The sequence below is a fragment of the Salmo salar genome, unplaced genomic scaffold (assembly GCF_905237065.1).
Source record: "Salmo salar unplaced genomic scaffold, Ssal_v3.1, whole genome shotgun sequence".
In the NCBI taxonomy this organism is placed as follows: domain Eukaryota; kingdom Metazoa; phylum Chordata; class Actinopteri; order Salmoniformes; family Salmonidae; genus Salmo; species Salmo salar.
Genome location: NW_025549876.1, coordinates 1 through 22,009, shown reverse-complemented (window position 1 = coordinate 22,009; position 22,009 = coordinate 1). Strand labels below are relative to the sequence as shown.

Below are 22,009 nucleotides of genomic sequence, written 5' to 3'. Positions count from 1 at the left end.
TGTATCCGTAATCTAGTATGGGTAGTGGTCATTTGAATCAGGGTTAGTTTGGCAGCTGGGGTGAAAGAGGAGCGATTACGATAGAGGAAACCAAGTCTAGACTTAACTTTAACCTGCAGATTTGATATGTGCTGAGAGAAGGACAGTGTACTGTCTAGCCATACTCCCAAGTACTTGTATGAGGTGACTACCTCAAGCTCTAAACCCTCAGAGGTAGTCATAACCCCTGTGGGAAGAGGGGCATTCCTCTTCCCCAACCACATTACCTTTGTTTTGGAGGTGTTCAGAACAAGGTAAGGGTAGAGAAAGCTTGTTGGACACTAAGAAAGCTTTGTTGTAGAGCATTTAACACAAAATCCGGGGAGGGGCCAGCTGAGTATAAGACTGTATTATCTGCATATAAATGGATGAGAGAACTTCCTACTGCCTACTTCCTACTAAATTAACAAGGCTGATGCCAGAAGAGGGTGATACCAGAGGTGATGGTGGTGAATGGGGGAAGATGATGATACCAGAGGTGATGGTGGTGAATGGGGGAAGATGATGATACCAGAGGTGATGGTGGTGAATGGGGGAAGATGATGATACCAGAGGTGATGGTGGTGAATGGGGGAAGGGGATGATACCAGAGGTGATGGTGGTGAATGGGGGAAGAGGATGATACCAGAGGTGATGGTGGTGAATGGGGGAAGAGGATGATACCAGAGGTGATGGTGGTGAATGGGGGAAGAGGATGATACCAGAGGTGATGGTGGTGAATGGGGGAAGAGGATGATACCAGAGATGATGGTGGTGAATGGGGAAGATGACGATACCAGAGATGATGGTGGTGAATGGGGGAAGATGACGATACCAGAGATGATGGTGGTGAATGGGGGAAGATGACGATACCAGAGATGATGGTGTTGAATGGGGAAGATGACGATAGAGGTGATGGTGGTGAATGGGGAAGAGGATGATACCAGAGGTGATGGTGGTGAATGGGGGAAGAGGATGATACCAGAGATGATGGTAGTGAATTGTGGAAGATAATGGCAAGCATGCCATGCTGCCCTTTGTCTTGAGAGACTTTAAAAAGACACTTTCTAAATCTCTCACTTCCTCTCACTCATGTTCTTTCAAGCATGCAACCCGGTGATTGAGTCAATCCTAGTGTTGAAATGCAACCAGCAGTCAGGGATAAGGAAAGTCAACACCAGCCCACGTGTTCTCATTAGGCGGAGCTAAGAAGAACTGAAGAAGTATATTTCCTTCCCATCTTCTGACTCTGGGCCAGTCAGTCTCTGTCTGGCACTTTCCAGCCACTTCCTAAACACTTAGGTGAGTGTCAAGCATGCTACCTAGCAGAGGAGGAGGCAATAGCATACCTGCAGGCAAGGAGGAATAACAGGCTGTACGGTGAGAGTGAACCTGTCTGTCAGTGTTTGTCTGGGAAGCAACAGGCAGCTCGTAACCGCCAACGGTGCGCTGGCAGACCTGTCTGTCTGCCTGGACGGGTTCCGCCTTATAGTCCTGTTTGTGTCATGTTAACGACTTCAAAACAAACCACTCTTCCCTGCTTTCACATAGTGCCAGCACCAGAGAGGCTGATCGACACCCCATTTCAGTTCAGGGGTGTAGTTAGGCACACAATTGTGTTTCACTCATGTTAGTTGAGGAGTAACCAATGATAACTACCACAAAGTAGCAACCCAATAGTCCCTCTGTGTTTGTGTGTGATTGTCAGATTGCCTCATGTTCCACATTATGGCTTAACACTGCTAACCCTATCAGCATTCAAACTGTAGGGCCATTATCCAATGCTTTATTGAATTATATAATAGCCTCCTAATTTGGCAGAATAACTTTGCTGCACACATTACAGATATTGTTGCCAAGTACCTCAACTGAGTGCAGACTAGAGTTCCTTAAATGAACCTCTGACTCGCGATATGTCGATACTTAAAAAAAAAAAAAACATTCTTAAACCCTTATCATGTACCTATGTTTGTCCTCTGTTGTTCCGTGCCTTTCTTTGTTTGCTGAAATCCGTTTTTTTTTTTTATTAAACGTTAATCAAATACAACCACTGACTGTTTCCTCATTGCTGGTGCTCTAAGATGGCAACTCAGCCGCGAATGCCAATTGAATCTCAACAAGGAAAACATCTGGGGTTGTATTTGATTAACGTTTTATAAAAAAGGTATGGATTTCAGCAAAGAAATGCACGCAACAAAGGACAAACATAGGTAGGCCTACAAGGTAAGTATCGAGGTATAGCGACTAGGAGTTGGAGGTTCAATTCAAAAGCTCTAGAATGTGCTCAACTCAGTACTTGGCAAGGGATAATGCTGTAGTGAAGCAAGGCAAACAATGAACAAATGTAATTTTGGCATTAGAACACAAGCAGGGAAGGGGTAGCAACATGTTTTATTCTAATATTATTTTCTCGAGAACCTCATGGATGGTTGTCATGGGAACTCAAAAATTCCCGGGACAACTCTCCTGCCAGCTTTTCTTCAGTGCTTAGCTTGGAATACAGACAGACTCCTTTTTGCCCTTTTGGTTAAGTGCTGAATTGGCTTTTGAAAGGACTTATTCTTGTATTGTGACCTGTTGAACTGCTAGACCTGTTGCACTTTGCCGTTGGTTCTTCTCCTTAACTACTTGTGTTAATAAATGTAATGGGTTTAATTAAATGGTCGTCTATCATCACTTGGACAACATGTGAGAGAGCCGTCCTAGATTTATGTGCAATAATTGCCCATCCTGTGGCATACATACTATTAATTATATTCATGTTAATAATATTGACCTCTGCATATTTCCTCGGAAATAAGATGGAAATACTGAGACAGGCTAAGAATTAAATTAATGCAAAGCAGACAATCATGTCATGCTGCTACGTTGAGATTCAGTCAAATAAAAAAGGGTAAAAGGGTGAAATAATGTGCAAAGGGTGTTCACCATAATTCTTACCTACAAACAGACAGAAAACATCCAAGCCGACCAGCATCTTTCTCTTGGTACAGAGTGAACTGTCTGCAGGTTCTGCAAGGATGTGTTTCTTCCCAGCGCCGTTTTCCTTCATCGCCTCCCCGGCTCCCCCGTTGTCGGCTAAACGCTGCTGAAGCTCATCGTCCCGAGGAAGAGTACTCGTGTGTGTCGAGTTGAACTTTTGCATATTGTCTCTTGTTTAAAATACAACGTTGATGTTGTCTTGTTGCTGTTTACTGACAGTAACGTTAAGTATCCCAAAGGTGAACATTCAGTCCGTCCAACGTTGAAAAATACAAATTAATGATGGCTGACTAACTTTAGCTAGCTAACTGTTATTGAAAACCATGTCCAATGACCACAAAAGTTAAACTTGACAGGTATCAAACCGTTAGCAACAAGCTTATCTGTGAAATGTAAGACAAGTTCGACGACAGCGTAAAGAAGAGTAAAGATAAACTGAAAGAGAAGTGTTCTTGCTTCAGTTCACTGAGGTGTTGCGAGCTAAAGCGCTCACTGTCCCACTGTATCGTGTTCTCCGTTCAAAGTCTTCAACTACTGTAGCTGGCTAGCCACGTTACATCATGATACGTTACCCTAAAACCAACTAAATCAATATTTTAAAAGAATAACTTACAAAACACGCATTGCTCAATACGTCTCTCAACTTTCAAACTTGCCCATATGTCATTCATTCAACTATTCCAAATGCCCTCTCCATGTGTTGGACTCTTTTCTGTTCAGTCCTCCTGTTCCCTCGCATTTTGTCCCTCCCCAAAACTAGGCAGACCCCCAGGAGTTTGTTTTGCAAAATGTTTATATCTCCTTTGCTCCAGTTCTGACAACCCACCCCCACTTGTTAGTTAAATACAGTAGTTAACCAAATAGCTACCCGGACTATCTGTATTGACCCTTTTTGCACTAACTTTGACTCAACTCATACACTGCTGCTACTGTTTACTATCTGTCACTGTATGTACAGTACATATCTTCCTCAATTACCTCGCACGAGTACCCTGCACATCGACTCGGTACTGTATATTGCCAAATTATCGTTACTCATTGCGTATCTGTTATTATGTGTTTTACTTTTCTATTATTTCACTATTTTCTTTCTCTCTGCATTGTTGGGAAGGGTCCGTAAATAAGCATTTCACTGTTACTTCTCACCTGTTGTTTACGAAGCATGTGACGAATAAAATTTGATTTGATTATCTTACTTTTTGTTTGTTTTACACTAATAGCTTTGTTTGTTTGTTTTATTTGTTAACAGCTATGTTATGCTAGAATCAATACTATATTTGAGAGAGAATTGAGAGAGAATTAAGAATATAGAGAAATATATAAATGTTTATTTAATTGCATACATTTTTATTTCAGTGTGCTTTGATGAACTGTGGTATGTGTATTAAATTAGGTTAGTTAATTAATACAATACAATTAATTAATTGTATTTGGCACATGCTTCTTAGACAACGGGTATAGACTGACAGTGAATTATTATCTTCTTTTTTTTTTTAAACTTTATTTAACTAGGCAATTCAGTTTAGAACAAATTCTTATTTTCAATGACGGCCTAGGAACAGTGGGTTAACTGCCTTGTTCAGGGGCAGAACGACAGATTTGTACCTTGTCAGCTCGGGGATTCGAATTTGCAACCTTTCGGTTACTAGCCCAACGCTCTAACCACTAGGCTACCCTGCCGCCCCAGGGTTTACTTAAGGGTCCTTTTCCAACAATGCGGAGTTAAAGAAAAGAAAATAGAAACAGTGACACGAGGAATAAATACACAGTGAATAACAAATAAAAATAGCATGGCTATATTTAGGGAGTAGAACACACATACATACATATATATATATATGCAGGGGTACGAGGTAATTGATGTAGCTACTGTATGTACTGTACATAAAGGTAGGGGTAAAGTGACTGGACAACAAGCTAGATTAGACAGTAGCAGCAGTGTGTGTGTGTGCGCGTCTGTGTGTATAGTGTCAGTATGCAGGTGCATGCTATGTGGGTGTGGATGTATGCAGTTTGTGTTGTGGTGTCAGTGTAAATATGTGTGAGTAGATGTGTGTAATGAGAGATTCCATTATGTTTCCCAGGCCTACTTAAATTAGAAAAATTTAAAACGAGAGAAAATGTTGCCCTTTGCCTTACACTTCAAATGTCATCGTTTGCCCAACAATATCTAATCCTTCCTTTGATCAAATAAATGGATTTATCTCTAGCATCAGTTACTTTCCTGGTCAGTGAAGACCTAATGGGAGACCATGCAGTAGACCCTATGCCTACCCGTCTATTCAATGGACATCTCCAACCCTGAATGTCTCTGCTAAAATGGTTTGTATAGGCCCAACACAGTTATTAGCATATATCTTATGACTGTCTTGTAGATGAGAATTCCTTCAAATGTATACTCTCTGATCAGTCTCAGATTTTTACTTACACAGTATGGAGTTGCAGGTACAAGAGGTAGGAGAGTGCCACCACCTGGTGAGAAGTACAGAAATTGTCACCTCTTTCTTTTCAGAACTGTATATTAAGGTTTATTAGAGACAGACTACACAAGTTAAAATAACTGCAAATTCGTGCAGTAGTTTTACATGATTGGTCTACAACTGCTTGCACAGGAAACATCAAACTAGGCAGCTATGTTCATGAATCAAACACATTTACTCACATGTAGGCCAATATGTTTCTCAAGTCCCTCACCAGTTGTGGGAAAGGAGCCTGGCGTGCAAGGGTACTTCCTATCACGTAACATTCTCTGTTATGTGAGAGGAAGTACCCTTGCGTGCTATCAGGCTCCTAGCCACGGCTGACTGTAGCATTGCTGTGAATGTTACGTGAGAAGAAGTGACCTTGCACGCCAGACTCCTTTCCCACAACTGGTGAGGGACTTGAGAAACATATTGGCCTACATGTGAGTAAATGTGTTTGATTCATGAACATAGCTGCCTAGTTTGATGTTTCCTGTGCAAGCAGTTGTAGACCAATCATGTATTATGAGAGAGGAAAAGATGATCAAACAAAAGTGAGAAAAGAAATGAAAATAAAATAAGGAACTAACAGCAAATTATTTAGGCTGACAGGTCTGTGTCATTACCTCCTTGTCTTATTGAATAGAGCTTCAAACCCTCAACCATTGATCTGTAGAGGTGAAGAAAAAAAGTTATGTTAGACAGGACCAATAGGCAAAAAAGATTACCAGCTCATCTGGCATTTGCCCAAAATGCCAGATGGTTAATCCGCCCCTGCAGGTCTACCTTTACTTCACTTTTTCTGTTCAAATGTCAGACTCAAAGGTCATGGGATGATTCCGGACCCCAGCAAGTGGACTAGATAGAAAGGTTATAAATCCACGGTCTGTCTTCAATAGAAGAGCCTAAAGCAGTTAGCAGTAATTTTGATGGCCACTAGATGGCTGTAGAAAGTAATTTACTGTGTGATAGGTGGGCCAGGAGCGATGAGAAGCCTGCAACACAGTGGAGGCTGGTGTGAGGAGCTATAGGAGGACAGGCTCATTCGAATGGCTGGAATGGAATACATGGAACAGAGTCAAATTTGTGGTTTCCATATGTTAGATGTGTTTGATACCATTCCATTTATTCCATTCCAGACATTACAATGAGCCTGTCCTCCTACAGCTCCTCCCACCAGCCTCCACTGCTTTAGCAGTGATTAAAGTTAAGCTCACTAACCAGGCTTACATGTTTGAGAACAAAACTAAAGATATAGCCTACACAATGTGCGGGGAAATTAGTTTCCCCCGAAAAGTTTTGTAATTGCATCCAGTGACACTCCCTAGTGATAACCACTACACACCTAACACCTATCTATTGTAGGCTACTCAGTACAGCCAGAGTTAGGGAGTAACTTATTACATGTAATCTGATTACAAAAAAATTGAATCAGTTACATTAGCAGCAAAAATATTGTGATCAGATTACAGATACTTTTGAAGAACTAGAGATGATTGCTACTTGGATTACCTTTAAATACATAAAAGATGTTTGCAAAAACATACAGTACAAGTCAAAAGTTTGGATACATCTACACCTACTACTTTTTACTATTTTCTATATTGTAGAATAATAATGAAGACATCAAAACTATGAAATAACACATATGGAATCATGTAGTAACCAAAAAAAGTGTTAAATATATTTGAATTTGTTTAACATTTGAGATTCTTCAAAGTAGTCACCCTTTGCCTTGATAGCTTTGCACACTCTTGGCATTCAATCAACCAGCTTCATGAGGTAGTCACCTGGAATGCATTTCAATTAACAGGTGTTCATTGTTAAAAGTTAATTTGTGGAATTTATTTTCTTCATAATGCGTTTGAGCCAATCAGTTGTGTTGTGACAAGGTAGGGGTGGTATACAGAAGATAGCCCTATTTGGTAAAAAAATACCATGTCCATAGTATGGCAAGAACAGCTCAAATAAGCAAAGAGTAATGACAGTCCATCATTACTTTAAGACATGAAGGTCAGTCAATACGGAAAATTGCAGTCGCACAAATCATCAAGCGCTATGATGAAACTGGCTCTCTTGAGGACCGCCACAGGAAAGGAAGACCTAGTTACCTCTGCTGCAGAGGATAAGTTAATTACAGTTACCAGCCTCAGAAAATGCAGCCCAAATAAATGCTTCACAGAGTTCAAGTAACAGACACATTTCAACATCAACTGTTCAGAGGAGACTGAGTGAATCAGGCCTTCATAGTCGAATTGCTGCAAAGAAACCACTACTGAAGGATACCAATAAGACGAAGAGACTTGTTTTGGCCAAGAAACACTGGCAGTGGACATTAGACCGGTGGAAATCTGCCCTTTGGTCTGATGAGTTCAAATGTTTGATTTTTGGTTCCAACCGCTGTGTCTTTGTGAGATGCAGAGTAGGTGAACGGATGATGGAGTGCTGCATCAGATGACCTGGCCTCCATAATCACCTGACCTCAACCCAATTGAGATGGTTTGGGATGAGTCGGACCGCAGTGTGAAGGAAAAGCAGCCAACAAGTGCTCAGCATATGTGGGAACTCCTTCAAGACTGTTGGAAAACTATTCCAGGTGAAGCTGGTTGAGAGAATTCCAACAGCGCGCAAACTGTCATCAAGGCAAAGGGTATTTTATAACACATTTTTGGTTACTACATGATTCCATATGTGTTATTTCATAGTTTTGATGTCTTCACTATTATTCTACAATGTTCCCCTCACAGCTCCGTGAGGCAAGCACCATGGTCTTGTAGCGAAGCGAGCTTCAACTGGAAGCCAGTGGAGAGAGCGGAGGAGCGGGGTGACGTGAGAGAACTTGGGAAGGTTGAACACCAGACGGGCTGCGGCGTTCTGGATGAGTTGTAGGGGTTTAATGGCACAGGCAGGGAGCCCAGCCAACAGCGAGTTGCAGTAATCCAGACGGGAGATGACAAGTGCCTGGATTAGGACCTGTGCCGCTTCCTGTGTGAGGCAGGGTCGTACTCTGCGAATGTTGTAGAGCATGGACCTACAGGATCGGGTCACCGCCTTGATGTTAGTGGAGAACGACAGGGTGTTGTCCAGGGTCACGCCAAGGTTCTTAGCACTCTGGGAGGAGGACACAATGGAGTTGTCAACCGTGATGGCGAGATCATGGAAAGGGCAGTCCTTCCCCGGGAGGAAGAGCAGCTCCGTCTTGCCGAGGTTCAGCTTGAGGTGGTGATCCGTCATCCACACTGATATGTCTGCCAGACATGCAGAGATGCGATTCGCCACCTGGTTATCAGAAGGGGGAAAGGAGAAGATTAATTGTGTCTCGTCTGCATAGCAATGATAGGAGAGGCCATGTGAGGATATGACAGAGCCAAGTGACTTGGTGTATAGCGAGAAGAGGAGAGGGCCTAGAACAGAGCCCTGGGGGACACCAGTGGTGAGAGCACGTGGTGCGGAGACAGATTCTCGCCACGCCACCTGGTAGGAGCGACCTGTCAGGTAGGACGCAATCCAAGCGTGGGCCGCGCTTGGATTGAAGAAACTATACTATTAAACAAAGATTAATTATATAAACAATGACAAAACACTTTGGAGCATCTTAAATTACATTTTGGTGAAAAAGGCAAACTCAGCTCCATCATTCATTGAATCAGATGGCTCATTCATCACAAAACCCAGTGATATTGCCAATTACTTTAATGATCTTTTTCATTGGCAAGATTAGCAAATTTAGGCATGACATGCCAGAAACAAACACTGATACTATACATCCAAGTATAACTGATCAAATTATGAAAGACAAGCATTGTAATTTTGAAATCCATAAAGTTAGTGTGGAAGAGGTGAAGAAATTGTGGTCTACCCAAGAATAGTAAAGCCCCCTTTAATGGCTCAAATAGCCGACCAATCAGCCTGTTTGACCAGATACGATGCTTTTTTACTGTAAACAAACTAACAGACTTTCAACATGCCTATAAGGAAGGCATTCAACAAGCACAGCACTTACACAGATGACTGATGATTGGCTCAGAGAAATTGATAATAAAAAGATTGTAGGAGCTATTTTGTTAGATTTCACTGCGGCTGTTGACAGTCTGCTGCTGGAAAAACTTGTATTATGGCTTTACTCCCCCTGCTATATTGTGGATAAAGAGTTACCTGTCTAACAGAACACAGAGGGTGTTCTTTAATGGAAGCCTCTCCAACATAATCCAGGTAAAATCAGGAATTCCCCTGGGCAGCTGTCTAGGCCCCTTACCCTTCTTACTCTTACTCATATTTCAAAAACTAAAAGCATTATATTTGGGACAAATAATTCACAAAATCTCGTAATAAATAATGTGGAAATTGAACAAAGTTGGTGACTAAACTTCTTGGAGTAACCCTGGATTGTAAACGGTCATGGTCAAAACAACAGTAGCTAAGATGGGGAGACGTCTGTCAATAATAGAGCGCTACTCTGCATTCACTATCAACAAGGAAGGTTCTAGTTTTGTTACACCTGGACTACAGTTCAGTCATGTAGTCAGGTGCCACAAAGAGGGACCTTGGAAAATTACAAATGGCTCAGAACAGGGCAGCATGGGTGGCCATTACATGTACGCCGGAGCGCTAACATTAATAATGTGCATGTAAATCTCCCATGGCTCAAAAGTGGAGAACAGATTTTTTATCACTACTTGTTTTTGGAAGTGTTGACATGCTGAATGCACCGAGGTGTCTGTTTAAATTACTTACACACAGCTCGGACATCCATGCATACCCCACAAGTTTCTTCCCAATCCCCTAGTCAAGCCCAAACTATGGGAGGCGCATAGTACTACATAGAGCCATGACTAAAGTACATGGAACTCTATTCCACGTCAGGTAACTGATGCAAGCAGTAGAATAAGATAACAAAAAAAGATAAAAATCATCTTATGGAACAGCGGGGACTGTGAAGACGCATGCACAATACACACACGTACATTGTAATGTTGTTGTACGGTGGTTTTATACATTTTGTATTGTAGATATGTAGTGGTGTAATAATGTTATATGATGTACTGTTTTATCTTTTGTTTTATGTGTGATTTAAGTACCTTAATGTGTTTGGACCCCAGGAAGAGTAGCTGCTCCCTTGACAGCAGCTTATGGGGATCCCTAATAAATTCAAGTACAAAGAGAAAGTGTTTGAACTGGAATTTCAAGTGATAGAACAAGATGCACCAGTAGCGAGGCTATATTCAGAGGGTACCGGTACAGAGTCACTGTGCGGGGGCACCAGTTAGTCGAGGTAATATGTACATGTAGGTAGAGTTAAAGTGACTATGCATATATAATAAACAGAGTAGCAGCAGCGTAAATGGGGGGGGGCAATGCAAATAGCCATTTGATTAGCTTGTCAGCAATGCGCCAGTGTTAAAGTACTATGATGTAAAAAAACGGACTATCTGTGGATGCAAGCTCAGAAGGCTTGGGAGCTGTGATCCTGCAAGATGGTCAGCCAATCGCATACAGGTCAAGATCACTCACAGACTGTCAAAAGAGATACACTCAAATTGAAAAAGAGCTAACGGCGATAGTGTATGGCTGCAAGAAATTTCAACAAAACCTGTGTCGTGTCGTTGGCATCATTAAAACTGAAGACATATTTATCAAATAACTCTGTTATTATTATTACGCGATTAACCTGATTAATCATGTAACTGTAATTAACTACGAAGTCGAGGCACCAAGGAAAATATTCAGATTACAAAGTTATAATTTTCCTAATATAACTTTCAGATATTTTAATATCTCATCTATTAGTCTTCGAATTAATGAATTATTATTTACCTCACGCCAGTCTCATTCCAAATGTCATAAATTGTTGGTTATCTGCACGAACCCAGTCTTCACTATGAGTCATCCATACATCAATTGTCTTAAAATAATTTATTTACTAACTAAGTCATTCACAGAAATGCATAACAAACAGTAGATATGTTTATAAGGAAATGATAGGAGAATGTGCCCTAGTGGGCTAAACCGACATGACGGCTTGTTAGACAAAAGGGGAGTGGGGTCAGCTGAGAAGGCACTACAGAGTTGATAATTATAACAATTGAAATACTAATCCTTTGCACATGAACGCTCGCTCATTCGGGAACAATTGCAATCAAAATATATACATATTTACGCTCAGTGTGTCGTCGGGATCTCTGTTGAAAAGTTTGTTTCTGTTGGAGTTTGTCCGCCCTCTCTCGCTCTCTGTCGTGGTTAGAATGGGTAGTTCAGAGTGACATTCATTAATGTCATTATAGGAGAGATGTTTCGGCGGTTGTCGGTCTTCGCGTTCAATGATACCGAATTCCTAGCTGCAGACTAGTAATTAATATCAAAGACTTGTTCTTATTCTGTCGGTATCGATAGTCTAAGAGTTTAACCACGTGGTATGGTTAAAAGTTCATCAAGAGAAATGCATGGTCTCCAACCTTTAGCCACCTCGTAATTGAGGTAAGCTCGGTCTGGTGATAGAAAACCTCGGTGGGGGTTTTATTCAGAAGAGCAGAAAAGGGCCTGTCCCATGACGCCAGACCATAACTGTGCTCATGGGCAGTCCTCTGATTTAGTTAAGACTCCAAAGGGAATTGGAGTTTCCTTCATTAAACAGTCCAAAATCACATTTCACAATTTCACAAACAGTTCCATCCTTATTCATTCATTTTATACAACCATTTAGATGTAAGTCTCATACCTGAGACTCTTCTATAAACATGATTATGGTAATGTGGCCGTATTGGCTCTCATGAGTTTCACAAAATTGTACCAAACGGACCAGTTCGTTGCTGGATTCTTTGCCGATCTTTTATACCTTCTCCAGAACATAAATGTCGTTCGGTTCTCCAGTTCTGTGAGGTGGAAGAACTCCTTTGTTCTCTCTATACTGGGGCCATGAGGAGAGGGTCTCCTCGTAGGAATTTACGACCGCTCTTACAGAGCCTGGTGTCAGAAGTATAGAGGTCGGGGGATGGTGCTCGCAGTGTCCAAAGAGGGCAACGTCATGACACCTGTATGAAAATCAGATCCAGGTGGAGTCAGACCACAAACCCTTGGAAACAATCTTCAAAGAAGTCGCTCCAGAAAGTACCAGCCAGACTGCAGAGAATGCTGATGAGACTACAGAGATACAGTCTACATGTGACAGACAAACCAGGAAAGGAGATACACGTCGCTGATGCACTGAGCCGAGCATACCTGAAGGATTAGAGAGAGAAATTGCTCGATGGTGAGCTGGATGTAAACTACATCGATCAAAAACCTCCTGTTTCAGAGGAGAAACTGCAGCAATTCAAAACAGCAACAGCAGAAGATGGAGAGTAAAAACTGGTCACAGAAACAGTTAAAAAATGATGGCCAGACACAAGAGGGAAAGTTGCAAAGAAAATACAGCACCACTGCACTTTCAGAGAGGACTTGAAATACTCAGATGGACTGCTGTTCAAAAGTTAAAATGTGTTGTCCCACAGAAAATGAGAAGAAATCTGAAAAATCCATGAAGCACACATGGCAATTGTAAAATGTAAGGAAAGAGGAAGGGAAGTTCTGTTCTGGCCAGGCATGGCAAAACAGATTGAAGATGTAACAAAATGTGCAGTCTGCAACAAACACAAAAACAACAACCAAACAGCCGCTCATGTCCCATCCAATATAAGAGAGAGCTTGGGCCAAAGTTAGAGTGGACCTCTTCCATTACAATGACACAGAATTTCTACTATGTGTGAATTACTACAAAATACCCAGAAATCTCCAAGTTTAGGGGCACAGCAAGTAAACACACAATTACAGCACTACAGTCGATCTTTGCAAGGCATGGGGTGCTCAACATTTTGTGCCCCAACAATGGAAGACAGCTTGCGAGTCAAGAAATGTCTTGTGAGTCAAGAGTTTTCTACCAGCTGAGAGTTCAGACATGTCATGTCGAGCCCTAGATTTCCACAGTCAAACGGCCAAGCTGAGAGAGTAGTTCAGACTGAAGAACCTGTTATAAAAAGCAACAAAAAAAAACAACCTTTAACTAGGCAAGTCAGTTAAGAACAAATTCTTATTTACAATGACAGCCTAGGAACAGTGGGTTAACTGCCTTGTTCAGGGGCAGAACAACACATTTTTACCTTGTCAGCTCGGGGATTCGATCTAGCAACCTTTCGTTACTGGCCCAACGCTCTAACCACTAGGCTACCTGCCGCCCCACATACAGTGCATTTGGAAAATATTCAGACCCCTTGACATTTTCCACATTTTGTTACGTTACAGCCTTATTCTAAATTGTATTAGTTTTATCTAGACACAATACCCCATAATGACAAATCGAAAACATGTTTTTAGAAATTCTTGCAAATGTATAAAAAACTAAAACAGAAATACCTTATTTACATAACAAACGAAATTGATCTCAGGTGCATCCTGTTTCCATTGATCATCCTTGAGATGTTTCTACAACTGGATTCAAGTCCACCTGTGGTAAATTCAATTGATTGGACATGATTTGGAAATGGCACACCTGCCTATATATGGTCTCAAGGTTGACAGTGCATGTCAAAGCAAAAACCAAGCAATGAGGTCGAAGGAATTTTCTGTAGAACTCAGAGACAGGATTGTGTCGAGGCACAGGTCTGGGGAAGGGTACCAAAACAATTCTGCAGCATCGAAGGTCCTCAAGAACACAGTAGCCTCCATTCTTAAATGGAAGAAGTTTGGAACCACCAAGACTCTTCCTAGACCTGGCCGCCTGGCCAGACTGAGCAATCGGGGAGGAGGGCCTTGGTCAGGGAGGTGACAAAGAACCTGATGGTCACTCTGAATGAGCTCCAGAGTTCCTCTCTGGAGATGGGAGAACCTTCCAGAAGGACAACCATCTCTTCAGCACTCCACTAATCAGGCATTTATGGTAGAGTGGCCAGACGGAAGCCACTCCTCAGTAAAAGGCACACGACAGCCCACTTGGTGTTTGCCAAAAGGCAACTAAATGACTCAGACCATGAGAAACAAGATTCTCTGGTCTGATGAAACCAAGATGGAACTCTTTGGCCTGAATGCCAAGTGTCACGGAGCGAAGGTATCCTCCTCACTGGAGGAAACCTGCCACCATCTCTACGGTGAAGCATGGTGGTGGCAGCATCATGCTGTGGGGATGATTTTCAGCAGCAGGGACTGGGAGACTAGTCAAGGTTGAGGAAAAGATGAACGGAGCAAAGTAGAGAGAGATCCTTGATGAAAACCTGCTCCGGAGCGCTCAGGACCTCAGACTGGGGCGAAGGTTCACCTTCCAAAAGGACAAATACACTAAGCACACAGCCAAGACAACGCAGGAGTGGCTTCGGGAAAAGTCTCGAATGTCCTTGAGTGGCCCAGCCAGAGCCTGTACTTGAATCCGATTGAACGTCTCTGCAGAGACCTGAAAATAGCTGTGCAGCGACGCTCCCGATCCAACCTGACAGAGCTTGAGATGTTCTGCAGAGAAGAATGGGTGAAACTCCCAAAATACAGGTGTGCCAAGCTTGTAGCATCATACCCAAGAAGACTCAAGGCTGTAATCGCTGCCAAAGGTGCTTCAACAAAGTACTGAGTAAATGGTCTGAATACTTAAGTAAATGTGATTTCAGTTTTTCATTTGATTTCCAAAAAGATTTGATTTGATTTTCTTTGTCATTATGGGGTATTGTGTGTAGATTGATGAGGAAAAACTATTTAATCAATTTTAGAATAAGGCTGTTACATAGTGAATACTTAGCTCTCATTGAGTAAAGAAACACCCCTGGATGGAGTATGTCTCTCACCTGCACACCTACTGATGGGAAGGAGGCTGCAGACAAAGATTTTGAAGTCAGAGAGATTGTTCAATCCAGGACTCTATCAGCATATCAGGAGCAGGCTCACAAGCAGACAACAGAGACAAAACACTACATTGACCAAAGCACAGGTAAGCTTTTGGTCATGAAGGAAGGAGAACGAGTCAGGAACAGACAAGACAACAAATGGCAACCAGCAATTTTAATTGGAAAACATGACCAGCCAAGGTCATACATAGTACAAACACAAAATGAGAGAATCAACTGAAGGAACCGGAGACACCTGTTAAAAAACACATGAAACAACACACCCAGAGAAACACTCAGAAACCATAATGGACTTACCTTATCCAGTAGAAAGAGAACCTGAAACAAGTGTCAGCCTGGAAGAAAATGACTCACCTGTGTGTTCTCCAGCACCAACAACACCAAAGCAAACAATGTAAAGCAACAATGTAAACACTGACACACCAGTGAATTCAACTCGTTATGGAAGACCTATCAGAATGCCAATTCTGTCAGTGTTTATAGTTCAAACAGAGACTGTTGAAAAACAAACAAAAACGAAAAATAGAAGAAAAAATAAAGACATTGACAAGACATTAATAATAACAATGTGACAATCACTATTGTGATGTCTATATTACCAAGAAAAAAAAGCAACGTTTGTTTGCATATTGTTTGCAATGTGAAACACTGAGTTGAAAGAACATTGTTTTGAGAAACAAATGATCCAAAGAAAGGGAGATGACATGCACATACTTACCTGTAGTGCCTGAGGGCGCATCTAATTACTAATTACTACATGTCGTCATCTGTACTTTACACTTGACCCATTACATCAGATGAACATGGTTATTTTACCCGCATTCCTGTGTACTAGTATATTACAAAGCCTATTGCTCAAATGCCATAAGAAAGGAAAGGTCAGTTATTTCCATTACAACCTAAACAACATTAGAAACTGATAGTAGTATCCAACTTTCACTTAGGGAAGTGTTTTGTTCCATAATGTCCATCTAATCATCATATGTGTAGGTGTTGTTTTGGCCTTTGTCATCACTAACCAGGTCAGTATACTCAAATACCAAGATTGACACCTTAACCCTGTTGTGCGGTCCGGAGACTTTCCCCAGGTCAGCCACAAGTAACCAAAGTGAAACCATAAGAGGTGCACAGCACAGCCTGGCATGCAGCTGAGACTGGGAGATTTTAGAGATGCAAACATTTGAAACACAACCTTGTGACATGTTATCATATTAATGTGCTGTAGAGTGGGGTTTGAATATGTTGACTTGACCTGTATTTTACTACAGTACTTTTGCATAGAAAGAGAAAGAGGAAGAGAATAGAAAAAGAAAACAAATTACGTACTGACACATCAGAAAAGTGAATGGACTCACATTGAACAGTGCCAAAACACTATCAAAATCTATTGGTTCGATTTATAGTAGTAGCTGACAAATCACATTGTAAAATCTATTTAGGGGAAGGATGTGAATGACTCATTCTCACTTAAAGGTCAATGTTTATCACGCCCCTCGTTTTCTCATTGGTTGTGAGTGGTGTTCCTCTTTCTCTATGAGAGTAGTGTGAATAGTAGGAGGGCCAGTCCCGTACGTGAAGAGTTATCTAGTCTCTTTGTTTTCCTTCAGTCACTCAGGAAAGTACCAGCCCGACCCGCCTCCTGTCCTGGACAGCTACAGAGGAACACAGAGCAGAACACAGACATAAAGACGTCCTCGTCGGATACAAACGCAACACACACAGCAGTGTTCTGAGGTTTCACGGCAGAGGAAGCCAAGAGGACAAACACACACAGCGGCTCCATCTCTCTCTCTTCCTGCACTCCCTCTGCTGCATCTCAGGGGACTGAGGTTGCTCTACCCGAGCCTCTCTCCCCCCACGGCCGGACGCTGCAGATTGATGATGCCGCAGCAGTCGATGGATCGCTGTGAGGTTTCAGAGAACTGCCACCATCTTAGCCCGGGGGCCCAGGGGAGCCAGCGGCGCCTGGTCAGTGGACTCCTTCTCTGGGTCGGTCTCCTCACCGTCAGCCACGTGGTCTCCATCACCCTCCTCGTCATCACCAGGCCACACGCACTGGTAAGACTGCTAACCTGCATAGACACACACTTACACACTCTCTGGTGTGTTAACTATGCAATGCTGTTGCTAGTTTTTTATTGAAAAAGAGCCCCTGACCATCACGACTTAGGGAGGGACATAGTTAGTGAAATCAAGTTGAATTAAATCTGACATATGTATTGTAGCTCACTTTGTGTAAAAATAAGATGAGATCTTGAAGTTGGATCAATGTGTGTCAATAGAGCGGTGTATTGTAGCTGTGGTAACACCTGCCTGTTGCACCTGTTGAGTACAAGCCTCTGAAGTGGTTTCAGTAGCATCACAGCTGGTGGGGGAAACGCATCACTATGTGTGGTTTAGTACTGGTGACAGCAGAACCCTGTTCTCCAATATGAAAGGGCTGGGTGTGTGCTACTGAATGATCACTGTGTGTATCATATTAATACTGTTTCATATAGCCAAGAGTAGAATACAAATGTTTTTCTCAGGCAAATGTTGTTACTTACAACATAGTTACTGAGCGGAAATATCATGACGATTGTCCTATCTCCCTCCCCCAGCCTCTGCCAGAAATAGTTTCAGCTCCAAAACCCACAGCAGACACATCTCCGGTAAGCTAACCACAAGACGGGTTTAAACATGTTTCCAACCTCAAAACATGTTTTAACATGTCCCATGCAAACGTTTTGTTCATTTTTGCCCCCTCCAAGACAGAGAGTAGTCATAACATCATCATCATCATGATATACATGGCCTGCCAATAGGATATACAATAGACCAGGGTTTTCCAAAACTCAGTCCTGGGGTCTCCCTGGGGTACACGTTTTGGTTTTTGCCCTAGTACTACACAGCTGATTCAAATAATCAAGGCTTGATTATTTTGATACGCCTGTGGTGATAGGGCAAAAACCAAAACGTGTACCCCAGGGAGACCCCAGGACTGAGTTTTGGGAAACCCGGCAATAGATCATTTTGAATAGAATCCAAACACTTGAATGTATCTTGGAAGGGACCTGAGCCTAGGCTAGGCCATACCTCGCCAGTCCCGCTTTCTCTGTCTGACGTATCATCCTCCAGGCTCTCAGACAGTAGAGGGCTCAACCACCAGCCTCACCGCACTGCTGGGAAAGGTGATATGTCATAACATCATATCCACATGCAGGGAAATGCCACTGTGCAGATTCTCCTTCTCTGAAATCAGATTTCAATCTCTGTTTTACGATCATGAAAGTGTGGCATACTCCATCAGTAAGTGTTAAATGAGGCAACTAGTTCAAATTCATTCCTAAATGTGATAGGCATGCAACATCTAGCCCATATCTAGACACCTTTATTATGATTTAATTTATCAATAAGCCGGATCTAAGGGCATTCCATAGAGCTTGCGAGAAATGCCCTACCCGTTGTTGTACATGTTTTAGCAGCATGTGTCCCGTGTTGGATGGTATCCGTAATCGTTTCTGATGGAAACGTTATTGTTTGCGTCGCTGAGCAGTGCACAAGAAAGTATTAAATCCAATCGTTTGATGCTAACCCCATCCCCTCCAATTTAATTAAAAGATGGATTCCCCAACCGAGCACTCACATGGCACACTCTCGCTTCTAGACAGGTAAACAGAATGTCAGCAATCAGACAATAAAATTTGCAACTTAAGGCCCCCAAAGGGGTAGGGCCAGCTCTGACTGCATGTGTGGATATGGATGTGGGTATGCAGACCTGCAAGTGATTGTAGCCCCTCATGATGAGTTCAGAAAGTGTGTGGCCCCCTTCCCCATCAAAGTTGCACATCCCTGCCCTATATGGAACATTACTGTTAGAATAACTGTACCTACTGTTATATCTGTATAAGTGACAGCAAACTTTGTAGGGATATGTAACATCTAGACATAAGTAATATAATAATGACAGGTTCTACTATGCCCATTGAAGGGAAACAGTAGAAAGGCAGATATCATTTTTTTTTAAGTTATTAAGCTTAGAGGTTTAGGTTTGCTTGTTGGACACTATAAATAAAGAGTAAATATTTCACTGAAATATAAAACGCACAACATAATAAACAATCACCTTAATGGAGGTCTGAGTCACTACTGGTTCCACTACCAATGCCTCTCCAAACACAAAATAGTCTGCAGCCAACTAAAAAATAAATCCACTATTGCAGTGGCAGCACAGAACAATAGAACATGTTTTATATTGTCACACATACAGTACCAGTCAAAGGTTTGGACACATCTACTCATTCCAGGGTTTTTGTTTATTTTGCCTATTTTCTACATTGTAGAATAATAGTGAAGACATCAAAACTATGAAATAACACATATGGAATCATGTAGTAACCAGAAAAGTGTTAAACAAAGATTTTAGATTCTTCAAAGTAGCCACCCTTTGCCTTGTCGACAGCTTTGCACACTCTTGGCATTCTCTCAACCAGCTTCATAAGGTAGTCACCTGGAATGCAATTCAATTAACAGGTGTGCCTTGTTAAATGTGAATTTGTGGAATTTCTTTCCTTCTTGATGCATTTGAGCCAATCAGTTGTGTTGTGACAAGGTATAGAAGATATACAGAAGATAGTGCTATTTGGTAAAAGACCAAGTCCATATTATGGCAAGAACATTTCAAATAAGCAAAGAGAAATGACAGTCCATCATTACTTTAGGACATAAAGGTCAGTCAATGTGGAACATTTCAAGAACTTTAAGCGTTTCTTAAAGTGCAGTTGCAAAAACCATCAAGCGCTATGATGAAACTGGCTCTCATGAGGACCGCCATAGGAAAGGAACACCCAGAGTTACCTCTGCTGCAGAGGATAAGTTCATTAGAGTTACCGCCTCAGAAATTGCAGCCCAAATAAATGCTTCACAGAGTACAAATAACAGACAAATCAACTCTTCAGAGGAGATTGTGTGAATCATGCCTTCATTTTTTCTAATTGCTGCAAAGAAACCACTACTAAAAGACACCAATAATAAGAAGAGACTTGCTTGGGCCAAGAAACACGAGCAATGGACATTAGACCGATGGAAATCTGCCCTTCGGTCTGATGACTCCAAATTTAGATTTTTGGTTCCAACTGCCGTGTATTTGTGAGATGCAGAGAAGGTGGAAAGGATGATCTCAGCATGTGATGGTGTTGGGGTGCTTTGCTGGTGACACTGTCAGTGATTTATTTTGAATTCAAGGCACACTTAACCTGCATGGCTACCACATCATTCTGCAGCAATACGCCATCGCATCTGGTTTTGCGCTTAGTGGGACTATCATTTGTTTTTCAACAGGACAATGACCCAGCACACCTCCAGGCTGTGTAAGAACCATTTGACCAAGAAGGAGAGTGATGGAGTGCTGCATCAGATGACCTGGCCTCCACAATCACCCGACCTCAACCCAATTGAGATGGTTTGGGATGAGTTGGACCACAGAGTGAAGGAAAAGCAGTGCTCAGCATATGTGGGAACTCCTTGGAAAAGCATTCCAGGTGAAGCTGGTTGAGAGAATGCCAAGAGTGTGCAAAGCTGTCATCAAGGCAAAGGGTGGCTACTTTGAAGAATCTCAAATCTAAAATATATGTTGATATGTTTAACACTTTTTTGATTACTACATGATTCCACATATTCCATATATTATAGTGTTGATGTCTTCACAATTATTCTACTATGTAGAAAATAGTCAACCCTTGAATGAGTAGGTGTGTCCAAACTTTTGACTGGTACTGTATATCAGCATTGATACAGATAATGTAACAAACATACCTTCAGAGCACATTTGACCTCACCCCAAACTCTTCTTCAAAAAGTCAGCATGGTTTCTCAAAATGGTTGCCCTCAAACCTTAATCTTGCTCAGAACCAATACAGTACAACATCTCCAAATTCTCTTCAGGGACAAAAAGCTCTCTTGAACAAATACCAAAAATGGTGGATAAATTAAGATTGTTCACTCAGGCCATTCTTCTTCTTCTTCTTCTTCTTCTATGGTATAATGGCGATCGCAACAATTTGATGTGATGTGCATTCGCCAGCTACTGTGCAGGTGAATAATAAGGATCCCCAAAAAGGAAATAATGTGGGTAAAAATAAATCAAATATCTTACAGTCTATCAAAAAGAAATTAACTAAACAAAATCAACCTGCTTTTTGTAAAAAACTCAATTTCTAATCAGGTCCCTACACAGGCTATAAAGAGTCCTGTGAGGGCGGGACATTTACTAGCGACCATAGTCCTTGCAGTGCTTCTGCCATGATGTCTTGGAGCCCCAAAAACTTCTCGGCTGCAGATATAACGATGTCCAGCTTCTTGGACTTCTTAGACAATTAGTCACTGTGGCTATAAATGCCACAAAATCAACTTCTACACAATGAGTGTATCCAGATCACTCAATTGACTCAAAACACTAGCAACTGGTTGGAATGCATCCACCGCCATATCTTCAAATACAGTTGCCTCTTGTCCTTCAACACTTCTTCACCGCCCCCACATAAGAGAGAGAGAATCTGCTGCCAGCCCTGATTCTTGACACCTGACTCTCTTCTTCACCCCTAACAGGGCACTCAAGGAAGTCCGGAGAATGATCCTACCATTCATTGTCACGCACTTCACTTGCCATATTTACAGATTCAAGCAGCTAGCCGCCATGCCCTCCACTCAACC

General features: G+C 41.9%; 1 long non-coding RNA gene across 1 annotated transcript; it reads left to right on the top strand.

Annotated features, from left to right (window-relative positions):
* Positions 1–956: 956 nt before the first annotated feature.
* LOC123738975 (uncharacterized) lies at positions 957–18,136 on the top strand. The gene is made up of 3 exons (XR_006767582.1): positions 957–2,241; positions 16,927–17,377; positions 17,920–18,136. It is a non-coding gene; the product is annotated as an uncharacterized lncRNA (long non-coding RNA).
* Positions 18,137–22,009: the final 3,873 nt, after the last annotated feature.